Source organism: Schistocerca serialis, unplaced genomic scaffold, assembly GCF_023864345.2.
Source record: "Schistocerca serialis cubense isolate TAMUIC-IGC-003099 unplaced genomic scaffold, iqSchSeri2.2 HiC_scaffold_1393, whole genome shotgun sequence".
Lineage (NCBI taxonomy): Eukaryota > Metazoa > Arthropoda > Insecta > Orthoptera > Acrididae > Schistocerca > Schistocerca serialis.
In genome coordinates this window covers 15,242,223-15,265,324 of record NW_026047617.1, presented here as the reverse complement: position 1 = coordinate 15,265,324, position 23,102 = coordinate 15,242,223, and the positions used below count along the sequence as shown (strand labels likewise).

At 40.4% G+C, this 23,102-nt stretch overlaps 1 protein-coding gene across 1 annotated transcript in view; it reads left to right on the top strand.

Annotated features, from left to right (window-relative positions):
* The first annotated feature begins 1,724 nt into the window (after positions 1–1,724).
* Positions 1,725–23,102, top strand: part of LOC126442617 (uncharacterized) — a 158,598-nt gene continuing 137,220 nt past the window's right edge. Inside the window, exon 1 of the mRNA XM_050090700.1 lies at positions 1,725–1,764. The gene's annotated coding sequence lies outside the window, so the exon portion shown is untranslated. The remainder of the gene's footprint in view (positions 1,765–23,102) is intronic.

Here is a 23,102-nt window from a genome sequence, read left to right as displayed (position 1 = left end):
TCATTTTATGGAGGCGGCGTTATCTTCGAACCATTAAACGGTTTCAACGGTTGAGAGATGAAGGCAGACCCATTTACTATTTGGACGAGACGTGGGTGAACGCAGGACATACCCGAAGTTCGTCTGGGTAGATGACATGATAAATTCCTCAAAACAAGCGTTTCTGTCCGGATTATCTACCGGAAGCAAGGGTCCATCAGGAAAGGGAAACGTCTGATTATCGCACACATTGGCTGCAAAGCAGGGTTCGTTGAAGGACGTTTGTGTGGACTTTCGAATCCAAGAAAAGTGGAGATTATGGTGAGGAGATGTGCGCCGAAACCTTCGAGAAGTGGTTTCAAGATGTTCTTCCTTGGCTTCAGGAAAATCCAGTTATTGTTCTCGATGACGTGCTGTATCATTCTCGGAGAAAAGAAAAAGTTCCCAATGCGAATTCCAATAAGCACGAAGTATCAAAGTGGCTAAAATCTAAAAACATCGATTTCGAAGACGGTATGTTGAAGAAAGAACTTTTAGATATAGTTAAAAAAAATCACAGAACAACGCACAACGAATACGCAATAGATGAAATGGCAAAGAATGCAGGGAAAACTGTTCTCAGAATTCCTCCGTACCACTGTGAATTAAACGCCGTCGAGTTAGTGTGAGCCAGAATCAAAGACTATGTTGCAGCGAAAAACATACAAAATGCCGGAAGTTAAAGTACTGCTAAAAGAAGCAGTAAGAACAGTGACTGCAGAGGATTGGAACAAGTGCGTCCTCCATGTCGTAGAAAAAGTGGAAACTCAAATGTGGAAATTAGGCTGCATTATAGAGGAGAGAGGTTTATAACAAACCGGTCCTCTATTACAACAGTTAAAGTTCGACAGAGTGAACCTTGTTTCGTCCTTTATCATTATTATTACTGGTATTGTTATTAAAATTAACAATTAATTGTGTTTGAATGGAGCGTTTTGTTAGCAACCTGAATGAAAATATATCTCCTTCGACAGAATGAACTCAGTTTAAGATTATTGTTAAATTTGTGTCGCGCATTGTTGCCCAGGTTTCTCACGGTCCTCTGAGACAGCTCGCCAGCCAGCCGAACGCCACCAGCTGCAAAGCGTGCCCCACATCCCTACGTATCACGTGAACACCGAATGCTTTCTCTGGAAACGAGCATAGTCGCTCACGTGACACTGTTTATGTTTCGTCCCAGCTCTCGGTGAATAGACTTTAGTGTATTACGTGTTATCGAAAAACAGACAGTTTCCACAAAAGCAACGTTAACTGCAATTCGCAGTCACAATGATAAGCACTTCATGCCAGAAGAGAAAAATCGATCTACAACGAAAAAGAAAAGAGCTGTACAGCGCATTCTGTTTGGAAGGGCTGACCCAGCGGAGAGCCATAAAATAGCGATGTCTTTGCTGAAAGATCGGGATGAAGAAGCTGATGTTTCGTCGTGTCAAAACACTGCAACAATGACTCAAGTTTGTGAGACAATGGACAGTGGGCAAAATAAAGTTGTGATAAAGCAGGCTGGAACAATATAAAGCCAGCCATAAACAGTATGATCAAGTGCTTTCTATTTTAGTTTCCTATTATCTAGAATGTAGCGTGGAAATCCAGGATGACGTCGTTCCGTCTGCTACGCGATCGATGCTAGACCGCTACCCTTCGGCTCTCTTCGGCGCTATTCGGGAGAGCGTCTCACAGTATCGATTGCGAGACAGTGTGTGTAGGTGTGTACATGTTGCGCGCATCGTAAGCAAGCGGAGCGCGGTGAGTTCTGTGCTTATTTCCTTTACCCGTTTAACTCAATCTTCGTATTGTTTAGTTTTTGCTTCGAATTCGCGAACTATCGGACCTTACTACGGCAATGTGTCCGTGCAGTATATACAGCTAGACGACGAGTTTTATTTATTTATTTAGCATCAAAGCCACCGTACAAATGGTATTGGACTTGCCATACATAAAAATTAAAAATATGGAATGTACGAAATGTAACTGCTTACAACATTTACCAGTAAATTTATAGTTTCTTTGCATGTGAATGGTATATAATAGTTTATTCTATATGTAGTTATTACTGGGAAACAAAGAGTAATAAAGGTAGTAAAATACTATAGTATAAACTCACAGGACTTATCAGAGAACTGCATTATATTGGAGATAAGTTTATAAAATCATTTCCTTGATATGAGAGGTATTCATATACTGAATTGCAACGTTATGAGTTACAAAATTTTCAAAGTTTCAACTTAAAATTTATATCATCCGTTAAGTCTTTAATGCATTGTAGAGCTTATACGATTCTGAGTTGCTGCTGTTTTTGTTTGTTCGGTGTGTAGATTATTCCTATTCCATATGTTAGAGTTGTTATAGTCGGCATTTGTGTGGAGAGTGCTTAGATTTGCCTTGGTTAAGAGTACACTTTTAAATATATAGAGTGATGACAGAGTAAGTATTCCTAATGTCTTGAAAAGAGACCTGTAGATAGGTTTGTACGGCTGTGGCTAATTATTCGAACAACTCATTTTTGTAAGATAAAATTTCTTTTTAATCAGATTCTGAGTTTGCCGAGAATGCTATTCCATATGAGGCAACGGAATGAAAATATTCCAAGTCTGCCATTCTGATGCCTTCTAAAGTGGAAACACTTGCGACAACACTCAGTGGAAATCAGTTAAGTCTGTGTAGAAGAAATCTTACGTTATGTTTCCAATTTATAGCCTCATCTATAAGAATCCCTACAAGTTCTGCAAACTGCACTCTCTCTGTTAGTCTGTCATCCAGTAATAGATTAATGCCTTCATCCTGAGTGCAATTTGTTTGCATTGCATTCATTGTAAGTTTATTTGCACTAAACCGAGTCTAAATACTTTTTTGCTGCTTCATCAGTAGTGGAATGTGATGAGTCTAAAATTGAGTGACTTCAAAAACTCGTCATCTGCATGTAATACAATTTTGGCTGTATCATATTGTAGCTGTAAGTCATTTACGTATATCCTCTCCAGTCCCGAGCATATATTAAAATTTCAAGTGAGCTAAATTTGTGTTAACTGCAATCTGTTAATGCTAGTTAACTATGAATGACCTCAAAAAAAGTTTTTAACCATTCACAATTTTTTATAGATGGTATCACGTATGATACCTTGGGACTCAAGCAGCGCATTTATATACACAACTATGCAGTTTCATTTTGATTTATTCCAAAAAAATTCCAGTCAGAAATATTACACACATTGTTCATATTTTCTGTAGATACCATGATAGGTGAAAAAAGAAATTTGGTATCAAAATTTTTAACCATATTATGTAAACAATTAAAAATATATAAACGAAATTACCATAGCAAAATGTGTCAAATTATTGTCCCTCTTTTGGTATTATCACAAGTATCAATAAATTAACAACACTTACACTAAATATATTTTAGTTTTGTGGAATTTGTTAAAACAGTTCCTCTCAGCAATGAAGCAAGGGAACATTTTGCACTGCTCACATTGTACAAAAGTAAGACCTCCACAGCCTTCTGCCCAGCATTTTGACCTGTTCTTCTGAACATGATTCATCATTTCAGGCAATGAAGCTTGCTTGCTTTTCTTTTTTCCATTGGTGGTAGTGGGATGGGACGTCATGGTCTTTTCCTTCATCTTCGGAGTCTAGTTCTTGCTCCACAGGTTCGATCAGTAAACTTGACTGTTGGTGAAAATCCACCAAATTTTCTGCAATATCAAGCTTGAACTGATAGTATGGCACTGTATGGTTCTTTGCAATACCATTCTGCATTGCAGTCTCTCTGTATTCCAACCATGCAGCAGCAATTGCAAAATCAATAAAGTGATGAATCACTGTGATGGTCCATTTGTGGGTCCGGGCTCTCATGCCATACTTTCCCACCATCCTATCTAACAGGTCAACACCTCCCATGTAAGTATTGTATGCCTTTACTACACATGGGCGAGGAACTTCAATGTACTTTTTCTCTTTTTTAGACCACCAAGTGCATTTTTCAGTTGGCTCAACACTTGGTTCTGTTGAAGCCAAATAAATCACTCAGTTGTCAAACCATTTGATAATTGCTAGGTTCCCGTCATTCCTTACCACCTGATCATGGCTGCCTCTTGTTTTTCTCATTGTTGTATCTTCCTCAAACCGTATACGTCTGGGGATGCGACTCAGCATTATTGTGCCAGTGGCAGTAATGTTCCTGTCTCTTAGTAACTTGTCGAGGAGGGGAACAGAAGTAAAATATCTGTCAACATAAATTAATGACTTCTCTGTCAATGTATCATAAGTTTCACCACTACTCTGCCTCTTACATCTAATTTCTCTGGAGGGGGCACTTTTTGAGACTGAATTTCTTTCCCTTTTCCTTCATACATACAGAAATAAAGGGGTATGCCATGAGGGTGTGCCATGACAAAATTCTTCAAACCTTCTGGGTTAGGTTTTCGCTTTACATACTGCTTCATTTTCACTTGTCCATGAAACAACCATCTGCTCATCGATAGATATTACCGTTGACCGATGGTTTTCTAAACATCCCTTTCTAACAGTCTCCAATATTGGTTTTATTTTCCAAAAGTGGTAATGTTTTCCTGTTCACTAACAGCATTGTTGTCAACTAATTTTATATTGTTCCTCAGTAGCTAAAATCTGTCTCTAGAAACATTGTCTGCAACTAGTGGGTACCTACTTTTCCTCTCCCAACACATTCTTAGATGCTGCAACAATGCTCACTCCCCAAAACTTGTCCATTTCTTCTGCAGTACATTTTAGTGATTTTCCTGTTTTATTAACATGCCTATAATTTGTGAATTGAGATATATCCGTAAAAAATGAACCATGGAAGTATTTGCAAAAGTATTCAAATGGTTTCTTGAGTTCATCTGTGGCCACTGATGTGCTGGCAGCAATGTTGCATCGGAGGTTTTTGGAAGTGCTAAGCACCTGAAAACTAAAAAAAAGGCAAATTAGTTTTTTTTAAGTAAACCATCTAGTAAGAGACCGTAATTTCTTTAATAACACAATCATCCTTACACATCTGTATACCTCCAAAACTCGCTTCTTTCTCGGATTTTAGCAAGAGGTACAGATTCTTCATCTGATGAACTTTCGTCACTTTGATTTCTTTGTATCAAAGCGTCATCTTCATCATCAGACTCTACGTCAGACTCATCTGGATCAATTCTGTTGACCAACTCAGTGATCTCTTCATCAGTCAAGCCTGAGAATCAAGCGGAAAACAAATATAACCTCACTTCCACTGACGTGAACAAAATCGACATTGAGTCCCAGGGTATAGTATAAGATACCCAAAACATTAACTTTTATAAATCTTGTAAAACGTTAATTTATAGTTGACTATTGAGTGAGTATTGTCTGTAGAGGTTTCCTAGTCCATGCTGCTGCAAACATCGTCGAACTGTTCGTGCAGATGGTTGTTGTCATGCAAATGGCCCCATCTGTTGTCTCAGGAATGGAGACGTGGCTGCACGATCCGTTACAGCCATGCGGATAAGATGCCTGTCACAAGGGCATACCCAGGATCTGAACTGGGGGGGGGGGGGGGGGGGGGGCAGGTCATCCTAGTCTCAGGAAACAAGGACTCGAGACAACATACAGTACTTCTTATTAAATAAAACAGTAAGCCAGTGAAAAACTGCTTTAATAAACATTTTAAATACAAAAATGCACTTGTGCAATCCGAGAAAACATGCAGCATTTCTTATTAAATAAAACAGTAAACTAGTGAAAAACTGCGAATATCTTCTAGGGGAGGGGGGGGGGGGGCAGCTGCCCCCCCCTTACCCCTCGCTGGGTACGCCCATGGCCTGTCATCTCGACTGCTAGTGATACGAGGCCGTTGGGATCCAGCATGGCGTTCCGTATTACCCTTCTGAATCCACCGATTCCATATTCTGCTAACAGTCATTGGATCTCAACCAACGTGAGCTGTAACGTCGCGATACGATAAACCGCAATCGCGACAGGCTACAATCCGACCTTTATCAAAGTCGGAAACGTGATGGTACGCATTTCTTCTCCTTACACGAGGCACCATAACAACGTTTCACCAGGCAACGCCAATCAACTGCTGTTTCTGTATGAGAAATCGGCTGGAAACTTTGCTCATGTCAGCACGTTGTAGGTGTCGCCACCGGCGCCAACCTTGTGTGAATGCTCTGAAAAACTAATCATTCGCATATCACAGCATCTTCTTCCTTTCGGTTAAATTTCGCGTCCTTAGCACGTCATCTTCGTGGTGTAGCAATTTTAATGGCCAGTAGTGTATCTACATGGTAATGTCTACTGAAGAACGGGATACAACCTTTCCACTTTGACCAATGATGTCATAGATTACTCTTAGATATTATGTGTTTACTTTCGAGCCATAGATAATAAATAGGTTGTCTGCTGTGGATAAGCGCCATCATTGTACATTGAAAAAAAAAAAAAAAGAATGTGGCTTTGAGCCGGCCGAAGTGGCCGTGCGGTTAAAGGCGCTGCAGTCTGGAACCGCAAGACCGCTACGGTCGCAGGTTCGAATCCTGCCTCGGGCATGGATGTTTGTGATGTCCTTAGGTTAGTTAGGTTTAACTAGTTCTAAGTTCTAGGGGACTAATGACCTCAGCAGTTGAGTCCCATAGTGCTCAGAGCCATTTGAACCAATGTGGCTTTAAAAGACAGCGCTAGACTTGCATTAGATTTTTTTCGTGTGCGTTGATTTAAATAATTGGTTCTATCCAATTCAGTCGGTACGTAATTTCATTCTTAGTAAGTTTGAGATAATGTGGACGAATAGTTTTTTAATTTAGAAAAATTTTTAGTTTTTCATTTTCGTTTGTAGGTATGGATTTATCTATTCCCATGAATATAGATGATTTAAAGGAGCCTGTGGGCTTAGACATGTTGGAAACCATTCGATTTTTGCAAATGTCTGGTCTTCTTGCTGATTACGTTCGATGTCGTGAGTGCGGCGACCATATGCACCTGATAAGTGTGTCTGCTCGTCGTACTCACGATTTACTCGTATGGAGGTGTAGCAAGAATCGGCTATGGCACTCAATTAGACGAGGAACATGGTTTGAGCAATCTAACCTGGCCTTGAAGGATATAAAAAAAAATACGTAGTGGTGGTGTTTGAGGTATCCTGTGTGGCTGCGTGTGCATGAATGTCGTGTATCTGAGCATACCGTTGTAGACTGGTGCTCGTTTTGTATAATATATAAACGAAGTACAACAGGAGGGAACCTGCGGTAGGATTATGGATTTGGGGGGCTGTAATTTCAGGTCCAGAATATGACGATGTAGTTTTTAAAGTAGTGCCTAATCGAACGAAGAAAGTTTTGGTGAAATTAATTGAAGATCAAGTTGCAGAGGATTCCGTAGTCATTTCTGATGGTTTTTCTACATACAGGGGGAACAGGGGTTTTCAGCATCTTGTTGTCAATCATAATATTGAATTGAGATCTTCATCGACTGGGGCTTGTACCAATAGTTCAGAAGGTTATTGGTCAGTCAGAAAATCTGCACTACTAAAGGCGAAAAGACCGACAGACGTAAAATTTGTATCCCGTGTGTGTCGTTTTCTTCCGCCTTTGCGTAGTTGACGTGAGGTAGAGGTTGCCAATGTAACGTACGTCGATTTCCTCGTTTTCGTTAACAGTAGTATCCTATTCTTTCTTATCTTCTGCCTTCGCTATTAATATTAACTACGTAAGAACAGACTATTAGTGGTAGCGAAGGCGAAAGAAACAACGCCTGTAAAATTTGTATATCGTATTTCAGTTGACTTATGCAGTTCAGCTGAACAATAGGATACTAATACAAACTAAACCGAAGAAATCCACGTACATTACATTTGTGTCCCGTACTGCAGTTAACCTACACAGCTTGACTGCAGTTCGAGATACAATTCATAAATATGTCAGGTGAGGTATTCTATGCTACAGCTACTTCTATCCCTTTTCTTTCCCTTATTTTTTACAGAAGTATTAGGACTCAAACAAGCGATACCCTTAACATTATGGTCGAAATATTACTGGCTGCCATCCGTTTTTTTCCTGCGTTTATGAACACTCGTCTCAGCTGTTAAATCTGTGTAACAAATGATGTCTGGCAAATTACGACGTCATTGGCCAAAGCCGACGGGTTGTATCCCGTTCTTCGGTAGTCGCCAATCGACCTGCGTGAGCACGCTAACAAGGAGAGGTGTGATCGCCTTCTTGAAGTATCTACATGGTAATGTATGGCTAGTATTGTGCTAAAAAGTTGCTCATCTGGTAACAGAAATACATGTTTCACACTACTGCACAAACATAAATAGATTATTCCATCTTTTTGTAGCTGATCGAAATTTTCAAATAATTGAATATTATGGTAGGTAAATATAATTAAATTCAGATGTACAAAAATTTCAATTGGAAAAAGAATGATATAAAGAAAAAATGAAATAAATGGTTCAAATGGCTCTGAGCACTACGGGACTTAACTTCTTAGGTTATCGGTCCACTCGAACTTAGAACTAATTAAACCTAACCAACCTAAGGACATCACACACACCCATGCCCGAGGTGGGATTCGAACCTGCGACCGTAGAGGTCGCGCGGTTCGAGACTGTAGCGCCTAGAACCGCACGGCCACTCCGGCCGGCTGAAATAAATAAAAACTTTCATACTGTGATTAAAATAATTTGACAAAGGAATAGAAATAAATTGCATTTAAACCAGTTAATGGAATAAAAATAATGGTCGAAGCAATTTCGATAAAGATCTAAAAATAAACAAATTTTTTTGCTTGGGATAAGCTTCAAATCAATAATCTACCCGATGAGAAGTTGTTATCCTATCCATTATACCACACAAAGGGACGATGTAATGCAAGCTTTTTTTAGCACTGTTATCATACTACTTTCGGAATGTTTTATCCGTCAGTTACTCGCAAACTAGGGCCCACGAGAGTGAATGGCTGCAGTGTGGTGCCTGCGTCACCGTATAGATAGGTTAAAAAGTTGATGGACCTCTGCTTGTAAGTGGACCAATGTTTTTTAATTAAATAACGGGAGAAGGTAGGTGGATCAATCTTTATTAATACATCGAACATGCGATCTATTATTAATAAACATTGATCCTCTACCTTCTGCCGTGATTGAATTAAAAAACATCGATCCACTCCATTTGCTCAGAGTAGCAGCTTTTGCTGCACTTTCGGATGATTCCATCCACACAAGTTTGTGATTCTTTAAAAGTTATTTCACCACCGCATTTGATGCATTTTCGTGCCTCTGCAGTTAATCCAAGCGTCATGCACCCACGGACGATGTCGCCGTGCACAACTAAATTATTTAAATCAGTTCCCTTCATAGCACTCGCTGCCATAATCGCATAATATTTCTCTCGGAACTCGCTAATACACCGAAAAGCAGCAAACGAGACACTGGTTTCAGTTTTGGCTCTAGAAACACATTGACACTCCTCTTGCGTCTGATTGGTTATGTTAGAGAATCGTGGTATTGGCTACGCGAAACTGACACATTGGCAACCTATGAGCACTAGATAAAGCATCGCCGTGACTACCGCTGACCCGGATCATGACATCAACCGATTTAAATTGATCCCTACGAAACTTTTTATTTTTCTCCAAACTTTTAATTGTGTCTTGCGTGTAGTCTATGAGCGCAATTCCCGTACTGGACAGAGACCGTGATGGCTGCAATTCTGAAGTTCATTGTTGGCTGGGTAAATAGTAACTTTCAATTTCATCAGCTCCTGTGATATTTTTGAGAAAGCAGAAAGAAGTGATATGGGATGGCAGTTTTATATTTTACGTCTGCCTCACTTTTGGTACCTTAACTGCAAAGGAAACACTAAAGGATAAATTTTCAATGAGTGCTGAAGGTTTTGTAGTCTGCACTGCAGTCTTCACTATCCTTGCCACTGATATTTCATCTTCCCCTGCTGCCATTTTTGTTGTTAAGCTCCTAGTCACCCCAATTTACATCTTGTTCATCTGTTGAAGGAATGCTGCAGGCAGGAAGTTTAGCTAAGGAAGAACTTAAATTAAGAAGGAAAATAATTTTAGTTTCTGCCCCGTGGTGCATAGTTTTGGGTGCAGTGGAACTGTTCCTCGGTGAACATTTCAGTTCAACATTTGACACCTCATATAAATCTTGTGATCAAGGCAAAAATTGCGGAACTATGAAGTGTGTTGTGTATGTCTAGCAGTGGGTTCGCAGTAAGTTTTCTTCTCCCTCTTTCTGTAATCTTAAGAGAAACAAATTTGTTCAAAAAACAAACTTAGTTCTAGGTCTAATGCAAATTGTTGCTTCTTGCGAGTATCCAAGGTAGCCAATAGAATTTTATACATACTGGATACACTGCTGTGTTATTGTTGTCAGAAGTCTTGTGGAGAAACATTTTCACTTGCTCTGGAGAAAAAAAAAACTGGAAAATCTGCATTAACACCTGGTGCCCCTCTGTTGTCTGTGTGCATACTACTATTTCAGACACTTATCTTTGATCTGAATTTTATTAACATCGTTATTGGTGAACTGGTCCCAGAATTAAGAATCAGGAAAATGGATGATCTACAGGAATTATACAAGTGATGGTACTTAATCTGTACTCTAGTGTTTCTGAATTGTTTGTGAATGTTGTTAGTGCAGCAGTGACTTAAATCTGTGTCTCACTCGATCTTTTGGGAGTTTGTGTTAACTTGACAGTGACTTTTTTTTTTTTTTTGTTGCTAGTTATTGGCAACTGATTTCTTTTCCGTTTTGAAATTGTTAGTTCGTCATATGGTTAATAGTTCGATGCTATTTGGTAGTATGTTAGTTGATATGGATTTTACAACGACATTTATTTTAGTGACGTTATGGACGACATATTGTATGTACTGGAAATAGGAGTGTCCTCCATCTTGACACCAACACAGATCAAAGTAGATGGGCGGAATCGGACACATCTGTATTGCTGATGAGTGGTCCATCAAAGAGAATCCAGCTGTAGAGACTTCAGTTGGAAACTACTGTAGACATTTTTAAACAGTGGGAAATCCAGGATAGAATATTCATAACATTATGAAAAGGACATAGTGAAGATGCTGAGTCCCAGACAGGCACAACAAAACGAAGCAGTCTTCTTGTTGTGCCTGTCTGTAACACAACATCTCCGTTATATGGTGGGTAGCAGTCCATACTTTTCATAACATTGTACAAATTACATAATATTGTACACATTTTTACATATTTATGAGTGAAGTATGGAGTTACTACAGAAAAAACTCCTTCTGCAAAACATATGTCTTTTTTTTTGTTTACATGTGTGTGTTTTCACTTCGTGTATGCACATCTTTCAACAGCCATGGTGCCTTGTTTTACTAAATTGGTATTAGTATTGAAAGCCTGTGATGCAAGGTTACACTGAAGTGGCACAATATTTGAATAAATAGTGTGAGTACACAGTTACAAAAAAAAAAAAGACATATTCCCACACTTGGAAGTACATAACACAAGGTCCCACCCTTTAGAACTCATGCATTAAATGATATATCTAAATTAATGTGATTTAAAAGTGATTGTGGGGGTATCTATGATTACAGGGAAAAGGGGAGATAACTTGAAGAAGTATTGAACATTTTTGTCAGTTGAGCTTGTGCTGTGACTAAGATAAAGTGAAGATTAAAAATGCTCAACTCTCCTGTGTGTCTCAAGGCACATTAAGCAAGCAGAGTACAAGAGTTACAGCAGTGGGTTACTCGTGGAAAATTACTTACAGGAAGTAGGATGCTCATCAATAATAAATAGTTAAATGATGTTCTGTAAACTGGCATATGAATACAAGATGGGCTGTGGGTTGATAAATTATCTGTTCCATATAGAGTAGTGCTGGGAAACCACTTATGACCATCTGAAGAACAAATCGATATAGGCTATATGTTAACTATAGCAAAAAGTTTAAAATTACTTGAAAAATAGGAGATAAAAGTTACAGCAATTCAGTGAAACAGAAAAACAATTAAACAAAAAGTACTGTAATGATGGGCCTAGAAACAATCTATGTTTAATTCCCTTTTAGGAGTCAGAAAAAAGGTTTTATCCACATAAAAAACTCTGTTAGGGTCATTTAACATATCCTTATGTTTCAGCGTTTCAGATGCTTTCTGGCATCAATTTCTTATTTCTGTCCTCTGTAGAAGAATCTCGAGTCCCATTAACCTATACCATGTTTCTGTGACAAAAATTTACCTCTCTTAAGAAAGCCACGATATCACTTTTCTCAAGGTTGATTGTTTCTAATGCAGCCTTCGAACTTTATGTATCTGCTCAAAAACTATTGAAAAGGCAGATATGTGGAGATTTACCTGGAAATCGCATGTTGAAACAGTCCAGAACCAAACCCACCAATATTATTATTTTTATTTTCGTATTTTCCCTCTTTCAACAGAACGTAGGCCACAGTGCACTGTACATTCTTGTGGAGATCGACCAGAAATTTTATTTACTAATGTTCTTGGAGCATTGTACAACTTGTTTGCAGTAGTAGCCATAATACCATCAACAATAGTCTCTTGTGCGTTTTAACTTTGCTTATTCATTCGTTGACTTCAAAACTTTGAGCTAAAAAACATTGTTGTTGTTGTTGTTGTGGTCTTCAGTCCTGAGACTGGTTTGATGCAGCTCTCCATGCTACTCTATCCTGTGCAAGCTTTTTCATCTCCCAGTACCTACTGCAACCTACATCCTTCTGAATCTGCTTAGTGTATTCATCTCTTGGTCTCCCTCTACGATTTTTACCCTCCACGCTGCCCTCCAATACTAAATTGGTGATCCCTTGATGCCTCAGAACATGTCCTACCAACCGATCCCTTCTTCTGGTCAAGTTGTGCCACAAACTTCTCTTCTCCCCAATCCTATTCAATACTTCCTCATTAGTTATGTGATCTACCCATCTAATCTTCAGCATTCTTCTGTAGCACCACATTTCGAAAGCTTCTATTCTCTTCTTGTCCAAACTATTTATCGTCCATGTTTCACTTCCATACATGGCTACACTCCATACGAATACTTTCAGAAATGACTTCCTGACACTTAAATCTATACTGGATGTTAACAAATTTCTCTTCTTCAGAAACGCTTTCCTTGCCATTGCCAGCCTACATTTTATATCCTCTCTACTTCGACCATCATCAGTTATTTTGCTCCCCAAATAGCAAAACTCCTTTACTACTTTAAGTGCCTCATTTCCTAATCTAATTCCCTCAGCATCACCCGACTTAATTAGACTACATTCCATTATCCTTGTTTTGCTTTTGTTGATGTTCATCTTATATCCTCCTTTCAAGACACTGTCCATTCCATTCAACTGCTCTTCCAAGTCCTTTGCTGTCTCTGACAGAATTACAATGTCATCGGCGAACCTCAAAGTTTTTATTTCTTCTCCATGAATTTTAATACCTACTCCGAATTTTTCTTTTGTTTCCTTTACTGCTTGCTCAATATACAGATTGAACAACATCGGGGAGAGGCTACAACCCTGTCTTACTCCCTTCCCAACCACTGCTTCCCTTTCATGTCCCTCGACTCTTATAACTGCCATCTGGTTTCTGTACAAATTGTAAATAGCCTTTCGCTCCCTGTATTTTACCCCTGCCACCTTTAGAATTTGAAAGAGAGTATTCCAGTCAACATTGTCAAAAGCTTTCTCTAAGTCTACAAATGATAGAAACGTAGGTTTGCCTTTCCTTAATCTTTCTTCTAAGATAAGTCGTAAGGTCAGTATTGCCTCACGTGTTCCAGTGTTTCTACGGAATCCAAACTGATCTTCCCCGAGGTTGGCTTCTACCAGTTTTTCCATTCGTCTGTAAAGAATTCGTGTTAGTATTTTGCAGCTGTGACTTATTAAGCTGATAGTTCGGTAATTTTCACATCTGTCAACACCTGCTTTCTTTGGGATTGGAATTATTATATTCTTCTTGAAGTCTGAGGGTATTTCGCCTGTTTCATACATCTTGCTCACCAGATGGTAGAGTTTTGTCAGGACTGGCTCTCCCACGGCCGTCAGTAGTTCCAATGGAATATTGTCTACTCCGGGGGCCTTGTTTCGACTCAGGTCTTTCAGTGCTCTGTCAAACTCTTCACGCAGTATCATATCTCCCATTTCATCTTCATCTACATCCTCTTCCATTTCCATAATATTGTCCTCAAGTACATTGCCCTTGTATAGACCCTCTATATACTCCTTCCACCTTTCTGCTTTCCCTTCTTTGCTTAGAACTGGGTTTCCATCTGAGCTCTTGATATTCATACAAGTGGTTCTCTTATCTCCAAAGGTCTCTTTAATTTTCCTGTAGGCGGTATCTATCTTACCCCTAGTGAGATAGGCCTCTACATCCTTACATTTGTCCTCTAGCCATCCCTGCTTAGCCATTTTGCACTTCCTGTCGATCTCATTTTTGAGACGTTTGTACTCCTTTCTGCCTGTTTCACTTACTGCATTTTTATATTTTCTCCTTTCATCAATTAAATTCAATATTTCTTCTGTTACCCAAGGATTTCTACTAGCCCTCGTCTTTTTACCTACTTGATCCTCTGCTGCCTTCACTACTTCATCCCTCAAAGCTACCCATTCTTCTTCTACTGTATTTATTTCCCCCATTCCTGTCAATTGCTCCCTTATGCTCTCCCTGAATCTCTGTACAACCTCTGGTTCTTTTAGTTTATCCAGGTCCCATCTCCTTAAATTCCCACCTTTTTCCAGTTTCTTCAGTTTTAATCTACAGGTCATAACCAATAGATTGTGGTCAGAGTCCACATCTGCCCCTGGAAATGTCTTACAATTTAAAACCTGGTTCCTAAATCTCTGTCTTACCATTATATAATCTATCTGATACCTTTTAGTATCTCCAGGGTTCTTCCATGTATACAACCTTCTTTCATGATTCTTAAACCAAGTGTTAGTTATGATTATGTTGTGCTCTGTGCGAAATTCGACCAGGCGGCTTCCTCTTTCATTTCTGTCCCCCAATCCATATTCACCTACTATGTTTCCTTCTCTCCCTTTTCCTACACTCGAATTCCAGTCACCCATGACTATTAAATTTTCGTCTCCCTTCACAATCTGAATAATTTCTTTTATTTCATCATACATTTCTTCAATTTCTTCGTCATCTGCAGAGCTAGTTGGCATATAAACTTGTACTACTGTAGTAGGCGTGGGCTTCGTATCTATCTTGGCCACAATAATGCGTTCACTATGCTGTTTGTAGTAGCTTACCCGCATTCCTATTTTCCTATTCATTATTAAACCTACTCCTGCATTACCCCTATTTGATTTTGTGTTTATAACCCTGTAGTCACCTGACCAGAAGTCTTGTTCCTCCTGCCACCGAACTTCACTAATTCCCACTATATCTAACTTCAACCTATCCATTTCCCTTTTTAATTTTTCTAACCTACCTGCCCGATTAAGGGATCTGACATTCCACGCTCCGATCCGTAGAACGCCAGTTTTCTTTCTCCTCATAACGACATCCTCTTGAGTAGTCCCCGCCCGGAGATCCGAATGGGGGACTATTTTACCTCCGGAATATTTTACCCAAGAGGACGCCATCATCATGTAATCATACAGTAAAGCTGCATGCCCTCGGGAAAAATTACGGCTGTAGTTTCCCCTTGCTTTCAGCCGTTCGCAGTACCAGCACAGCAAGGCCGTTTTGGTTATTGTTACAAGGCCAGATCAGTCAATCATCCAGACTGTTGCCCTTGCAACTACTGAAAAGGCTGCTGCCCCTCTTCAGGAACCACACGTTTGTCTGGCCTCTCAACAGATACCCCTCCGTTGTGGTAAATGGAAATGTCGTGTGGCTAGGGCCTCCCGTCGGGTAGACCGTTCGCCTGGTGCAGGTCTTTCGATTTGACGCCACTTCGGCGACCTGCGTGTCGATGGGGATGAAATGATGATGATTAGGACAACACAACACCCAGTCCCTGAGCGAAGAAAATTTCCGACCCTTAGGATTGACAGTCTGTCACGCTGACCACTCAGCTACCGGGGCGGACTCCGTTGTGGTTACACCTACGGTACGGCTATCTGTATCGCTGAGGCACGCAAGCCTCCCCACCAACGGCAAGGTCCATGGTTCATGGGGGGGGGGGGGGTAAAAAACATTATATTTTCATAATATGGGTAGCATATTTCACTATTATGAGGTTAGATAAATTAATATGAGATGTTCAGGCAAGACAATTAATTAGGTATATCTTGATATAAAAAACACCAGAAATATTTCAAATATGCCTAATTAAATAAAACTGGTCTACGTAGAATGTAGACCAAAACTGTATTATAGATGCATTGTACGTATTTTTAGAAGTGGCCAAAATAGATCACATGTCTCTACTTGTGCCGTAACAGTAAACCAAGATCTTGTAATGGCCATAGAAATTCAGTGGTTTGGTTGGTTGGTTTAAAGATTAAAGGGACCAAACTGCAATGGTCATTGGTCCCTTGTTTCAGAAACACACAGAGCACAATGAAACCATACATTAGTCATTCTAACCACTAAAAGAAAAACTCCGGGGGAAGAAAAGCCCCAAGGTCAATAATAAAGAAACATGGAAAACTGTTTTTGAGTTGTATCATATTTAACGTGTAAGAAATGAAACTATAATTCTTAGCCCTACCTCCCAAAAGACACAGTTTTATTTAAATGTGTAGAAAACTAAAATCAGATTATGCTTTGCGTAAAGGAAACGCTACAAAACTCATCTTCTACAACACACTTTTTCAAAAAATTATGACTCCAAACAAGAACAGTCAAAGAAATGTTTCAATATCTAATGGAATCGAACAGTTCATATTGTTCATACCTGTTGGTGTTCAAAAGAAGCTTTACAGTTCAGTAATCACATCAAATTGGCCATAAGTGGTGTAGTGGCCAGAACTGGAGACTTGATCCTAATTAGTAAATGTTGGGTCTTGTGAAGAGCCCTAGTATTTCTTATATGCTTTAAAGTATGATGTCTTATCAATCTGTTACGTAAATGGTGATTTGGATGTTTTCGTTTATATTCTATGTACCCGATTATACAACGACCTTGAACTTAAAAAGACACCCCTTTTTCTTGAGAAGTTTCTTGAGGACAAATAATTTTTTTAAATATTCTCACTAATCAAAATTTCAAACTTTTTCTGCCTAAACAGCTAACATACACCTAAGCTACACTCGTGCCATTTATTGTTTTATAAGGAGAAATAGAAAAAAGAAACTGTTTACATTAATTTTTACTTCACTACCTTTTTTGTTTACTTAGACTGCTCGTCTGTTGTATCAATATTTTTCATCATCATGCCGTCATCATCCTACAGGGTGATGATTATTGAACTACATGAAATAAAAACATCAAAACTTCTGAACGGTTTGCGTTAGGACGTTCAAGCTGCACTGTTGGCAGTGGGACATGATGGGAATTAGTGGTTTGGTTTAGCGACAGAGTTCACTTTCATTTAGATGGGTTCGTCAAGAAGCAAAATTGGTGCGTTTGTGGGACTGAGAATCCGCATTTCGCAATCGAGAAGTCCTTCACCCTCAACGGATGGCTGTATTCGGTGCAATGTCCAGTCACGGAATAATCCGTGAGATATTCCTTGATTGCACAGAGATTATTGAATGAAACATGGTTTTGGAAGACGATTTCATCCCCATTATCCAAAGTGACCCTGATTTCGACAAGATCTGATTCATACAAGACGGATCTCGACCCCATCGAAGCAGGAGAGTGTTTAATGTTCTGGAGGCGCACTTTGGAGACCGAATTCCTGCCTCCATGGCCGGCATATTCTCCGGATCTGAACGCATGCGACTCGTTTTTGTGGGGATATATTAAAGACAAGGAGTACAGAAATAGCCCTAAAACGATTGTTCAGCCGAAAACATCCATTCAGGAGATCATCGACAGCATTTATGTTCCGACACTTCAGTTGGTCATGCAGAATTTCGCAGTTTGTCTGCTCCAGCCATATCACCGCCAACGATGGCAGGCATATCGAACATGTCATAATGTTAATCCGAATATCTGTAGAGATGTTGAATAAAGTATGTGAACGCCGTAGTTTGTACCTAATTTACATTTTTTTCATATAGTTCAATAATTGTCACCCTGTATATCTTCATTGTCACAAATACAGCTTGACACAATAATGGGTATGTTTGAAATGAGTAGTGACAGCCATGGGCAGGTGGCAGCACTGTGTGTGCGTGACAGCTAGTAAACAGTCCGCCATTTCAGTAATCGTGGATCAGTGGAAAGGACAGCAGCGTGCGTTAGCCATAAAAATGTTTTATGAAAACAGTGATGGTTTGGTAGCGGCGCAAAGGGAGTTTGGACGTTTTTATAATTTAGGACGTCATGATGCCGTTCCGTCGAAACGCACGATAAAATAAATAACTTTGAAGATACTGGATCTGCCCTAAAGAAGAAACCAACAGGACGACCGAGAAGTGTGCTTTCTCCAGCGAACGCTGATGTTCAACGCAGGTGTGTCTTACGCAGCCCACGGGTTTCAATTCGTAAGCGAGCAGCAGTGGTTTGAATGTCCCGACAGAGTGTTTCGCAGAATTATTCATCTTGATTTAAAACTTCATCCGTACAAACTACAACTGAAGGACAACGATTAGGATTCTGTCAACAAATAACAAAAATAAACAATGACGATGAATTTTAAAATGAGCTGCTACGTCGTAAAGAGAAAACAAATACTTAACTTGACCTTTGACTTTGACACAGATAAGACAGGTACTGCATTTAAAACTCTCTTTTGATTTTTTTGCCTAGATGCGTACATATTGAAATTTTTTACCAGTCTTAATACAAACAGTCTGTGAAAACATTTGGTTATAGATGAATATGTTTTCTTCGTGGCTGCTGTAAGGAGAGACAGGTTAGGTATAGGATGAGTTGGCGGTCGGAGGTTTCCGTTTCTCACAAGGGAACCTCCCCATCGAACCCTCCCCCCCCCCCCCCCAACACACACACACACACACACACATATTTAGTTATAAGTGGGCACAGTGGATAGGCCTTGAAAAACTGAACTCAGCTCAATCGAGAAAACAGGAAGAAGTTGTGTGGAACTATGAAAAAAAAGCAAAATATACAAACTGAGTAGTCCATGAGCAAGACAGGCAACATCAAGGGTAGCAAGAGCTCAGGAGCGGCGTGGTCCCGTGGTTAGCGTGAGCAGCTGCGGAATGAGAGGTCCTTGGTTCAAGTCTTCGCTCGAGTGAAAAGGTTACTTTATTTATTTTCGCAAAGTTATGATCTGTCCGTTCGTTCATAGACGTCTCTGTTCACTGTAATAAGTTTAGTGTCTGTGTTTTGCGACCGCACCGCAAAACCGTGCGATTAGTAGACGAAAGGACGTGCCTCTCCCATGGGAACCGAAAACATTCGATCGCAAGGTCATAGGTCAACCGATTCCTCCACAGGAAAACACGTCTGTTATGTTCTATACGAAACAAGTGACGGCATGTGCGTCACATGACAGGAATATGTTGTCGACCCACCCGACTTGTACACTTGGCGAATGGGTAAAAAGATTCTTCTACCTTGCCCGATTTAAGTTTTCTTGTGGATGTGATAATCACTCCCAAAAAAGTAGCGAACAGTCAGCTGCCAGCCAGGAGCCTCGTTAGCAGGAATACTCTCTCTTTCGTGCACTGTAGTCGACTGACGTCGTGTGTTTCGATGTTTGTTTAGGTGTAGCGTCCCCATACTACGGCGCAGTTACCTCGTATCGGACGGACAGATAATAATTGTCTGAAAATAAAAAATTAAACTTTTCACTCGAGGGAAGACTTGAACCAAGGACCTGTCATTCCGCAGCTGCTCACGCTAACCACGGGACCACGGCGCTCCTGCGCTCACACTCTCCTTGATGTTGCCTGTCTTGCCCATGGACTACTCAGTTTGTATATTTTGCTTATTTTTTTCATAGTTCCACACAACTTCTCCCTGTTTTCTCAGTTGATCTGTGTTCGGTTTTTCAAGGCCTATCCTGTGCCAACTTATAACTAAATCTGAGGGGGGTGCGATGGAGAGGTTGCCTTGTCAGAGAACACCAGGGAAAGTCGGAGAAAACTGCTACAACTCGCGATGAAGACTCCGTCTCTCGTGGCAGCTACAATACTCACAGTCGCCGTAAGATTTTCTGGAAACACTTGCAGAATGGGAAGGTATAACAACAGTGGCGGTATGATGATATCTTCTGAGTAACAAACTGGTCGCTTAGGGAGCGTCTTGAACACACAGGCAGACGGCGAAATATTGCGCGTCGTTCGGACCGTGATAGTAGCAGATTCTCCCAGTATTATTAATTCGCGAAGAAATCACTATGCACTGTATTACTTAACACACTAATAGTTGTATGAAGGCCCAGGGATCCAACACCGAATAAAAGTTCGTAGACGATATTTACCTTCTTTTTCACAAATTACATTTTTTTATTCTTTATAATTGCGATTACAAGTTGTATCTCCCTTGCACTTCAAAATTACTTCTATATGCATACTTACCTGATCTATAAAAATCACAACGTCCAATCCGCATTCCTTACCTCCAACAATTACAAAAAAAACATAATGCCTTTTTTTTCACAGAAAAGAGCGTTGTCGTCACAGCAAAGAGCGTTGCCGTCTCAATTACGGCAGCGCATCATCGCTGGTACTCGCAGCGGGAATATTACAATAATATTATATTACGTAGGAGCATTACAGTTTGTGAACAAGTTGTGGATATCAGATGAGGCACATTTTGATGTCCCAGGTTATGTGAATAAATAGAACTACCGTTGCTGGTCAAACACAAATTCTAATGACGTTCACGTGCGCCCTTCACACGCTAGTAAAGTGACAGTATGGTGTGTTTTATCACATGGGATTATCGGACGGTATTTTTTCGAAAATGATCAGGGAAACACAATTACTGTCACTGCAAATCGTTACGTGGAGATGTTACGAACTTTCTTTACACCTGCATTGAACGACTTTTCAAACGTTCAAGAGGCCTGGTTTCAACAGGACGGAGCGACATCACACACTGCACGGCAATCGATGGAATATGTGCGAGAATTGTCCGGCAACCGTGTGAGTGATCTCACGATTCGGTAACATTCCCTGGCCCCCTAGATCGCCAGATTTATCCGTTTGTGACTTTTTCTTGTGGGGCTGCCTTAAGGGCAAAGTCTACACGACTCGAACAAGAACTGTGGATGATTGAAAACAGATAATTCGGGATCCAATTCACAGTATCCCAGCTGAGATGTGGCAGTGGTCAATGAGGAATCTCAACAGCAGATTTCACGAATGTATTCGTACAGGAGGACGCCATCAAAAGAACGTAATTTAAAAAAAAAAATAAACATCAGTGTTTCGTAAATGATACTGATGTGTGAATGTTGCAATGACTCTTGCTTCCAAACATATCGTGTGCCCGCCGCTCTCTCGCTGGTTGTGTAGAACCAGCAGCTGATACACTCCCGTCATATCTCACGGTGAGCGTCGACAACATCGTCGCACGAAACACGTAAGTACACCACTGGCCCCCAATCTAGGTTGTTAGCATATCCTGCAGAAATACATGCTATTGTTGAGTATTTGTCCAATTTTAAAGTCAATTCGATTTCGAATGCAAATGAATTTAGGCAAACTGCAGTTTCAATGTGGTAGATGTTCATAAAAAACCAAACTATGCAGTATACATTACCATGGTTGGCAACACGACGTACTTTCTGCTCGCTCACAGCCAAACTTGTTTGACTGAGCCGCATCCAAAGTTCCGTAGTGCTGTTCTTGAGCAACGTGGACGATAAAGTCTTCCACGGTGCAAGTCATGTGCAACAACAACAACCAGTACATAATAAAATATCACAATCACGATTCAATCCAATTCTCGAACCCGCGACGTATTTATTTCTCTCGATACTATCTCCAAAACGCGTCTTTCCTCTGTAATTTATTCTTGCGATAACAACTGCAATCAGTCTAATGTGATTTATTTCGTTCTTTAGACTTTTAATTCTGGATTAATTTTCTTTCTCGTTTCGTCTGAATTTCGTCAGCTTGCTCCAAAACTGATTAAATGCTGGTAACGTTTTTCCGCGGTATTCTAGTACGTTATAGGAGCCTTTATATTTTATGAAGTAATAGCTTTTTCATGAGTTGAGAAAACATTTTATTTTCCAAGCACAGATCAAAAACTAACAACTCGTAACCAAGCCGACTACGGCAAAGATAAATGTCTATCAGCTGCAGCTTTCACCCGCTGTTTTCGGCGCAGTGGATAAATGACGTCGCCACATCAGCCCCCCTCCTTTTGAAGCCGGGTGCACCAGGTATGTGGGGAAACTTGCACTTGACTTTTCTACCAGCTCTCGTGAAAACATCTGGTGCAGGCAATGGCTGCTCCTGTTCTGCACTTGCTGCTTCGTTGTCCTCTTCTGAAACCGAGGGCTCGGCGCGACTCTCTGCTGTTTCCTTGGCCTCCACGTTTCAGGGTGATTTTGCAGACCGAGGAAGGAGTGTACCCTCTTCGGTGTAAGCAGGTTTAAGCCGCTCAATTGAGACTGTCTCTTCTTTACCATCCTTATCGATTTTGAAGCTGTGGCTTCCTCTTGTGATTACCCTGTATGGTCCAGAGTAAGGCGAAACAAGCGGCGGGCGCACCGTATCATCCCTAAGCCACACGTGGGACGTTGCTTGCAGGTCTTTATGTACAAACACTATCCGGTCTCCATGTCTGACAGGGTTAGTGGGTTTGATGTTTCTCATTCTAACGCTGAGTTGTCTCGCGAATTGCGTGCATAGCTCAGGGGCGAACGGCTGTGTAGATGCTGAAACGATAAATTCTCCAGGAACCCTCAATTGCTCGCCATAAACCAATTCTGCGGAAGAGCATTGTAAGTCCTCCTTCACGGCCGTTCTCAATCCGAGTAGGACCAGCGGTAGTGCTTCAGGCCATGACGTGGAACTACACATTAATGCAGCTTTGAGCGTGCGGTGTAGTCGTTCCACCATTCCATTACTAGATGGATGATAGCTTGTGGTGCGTAGGTGGT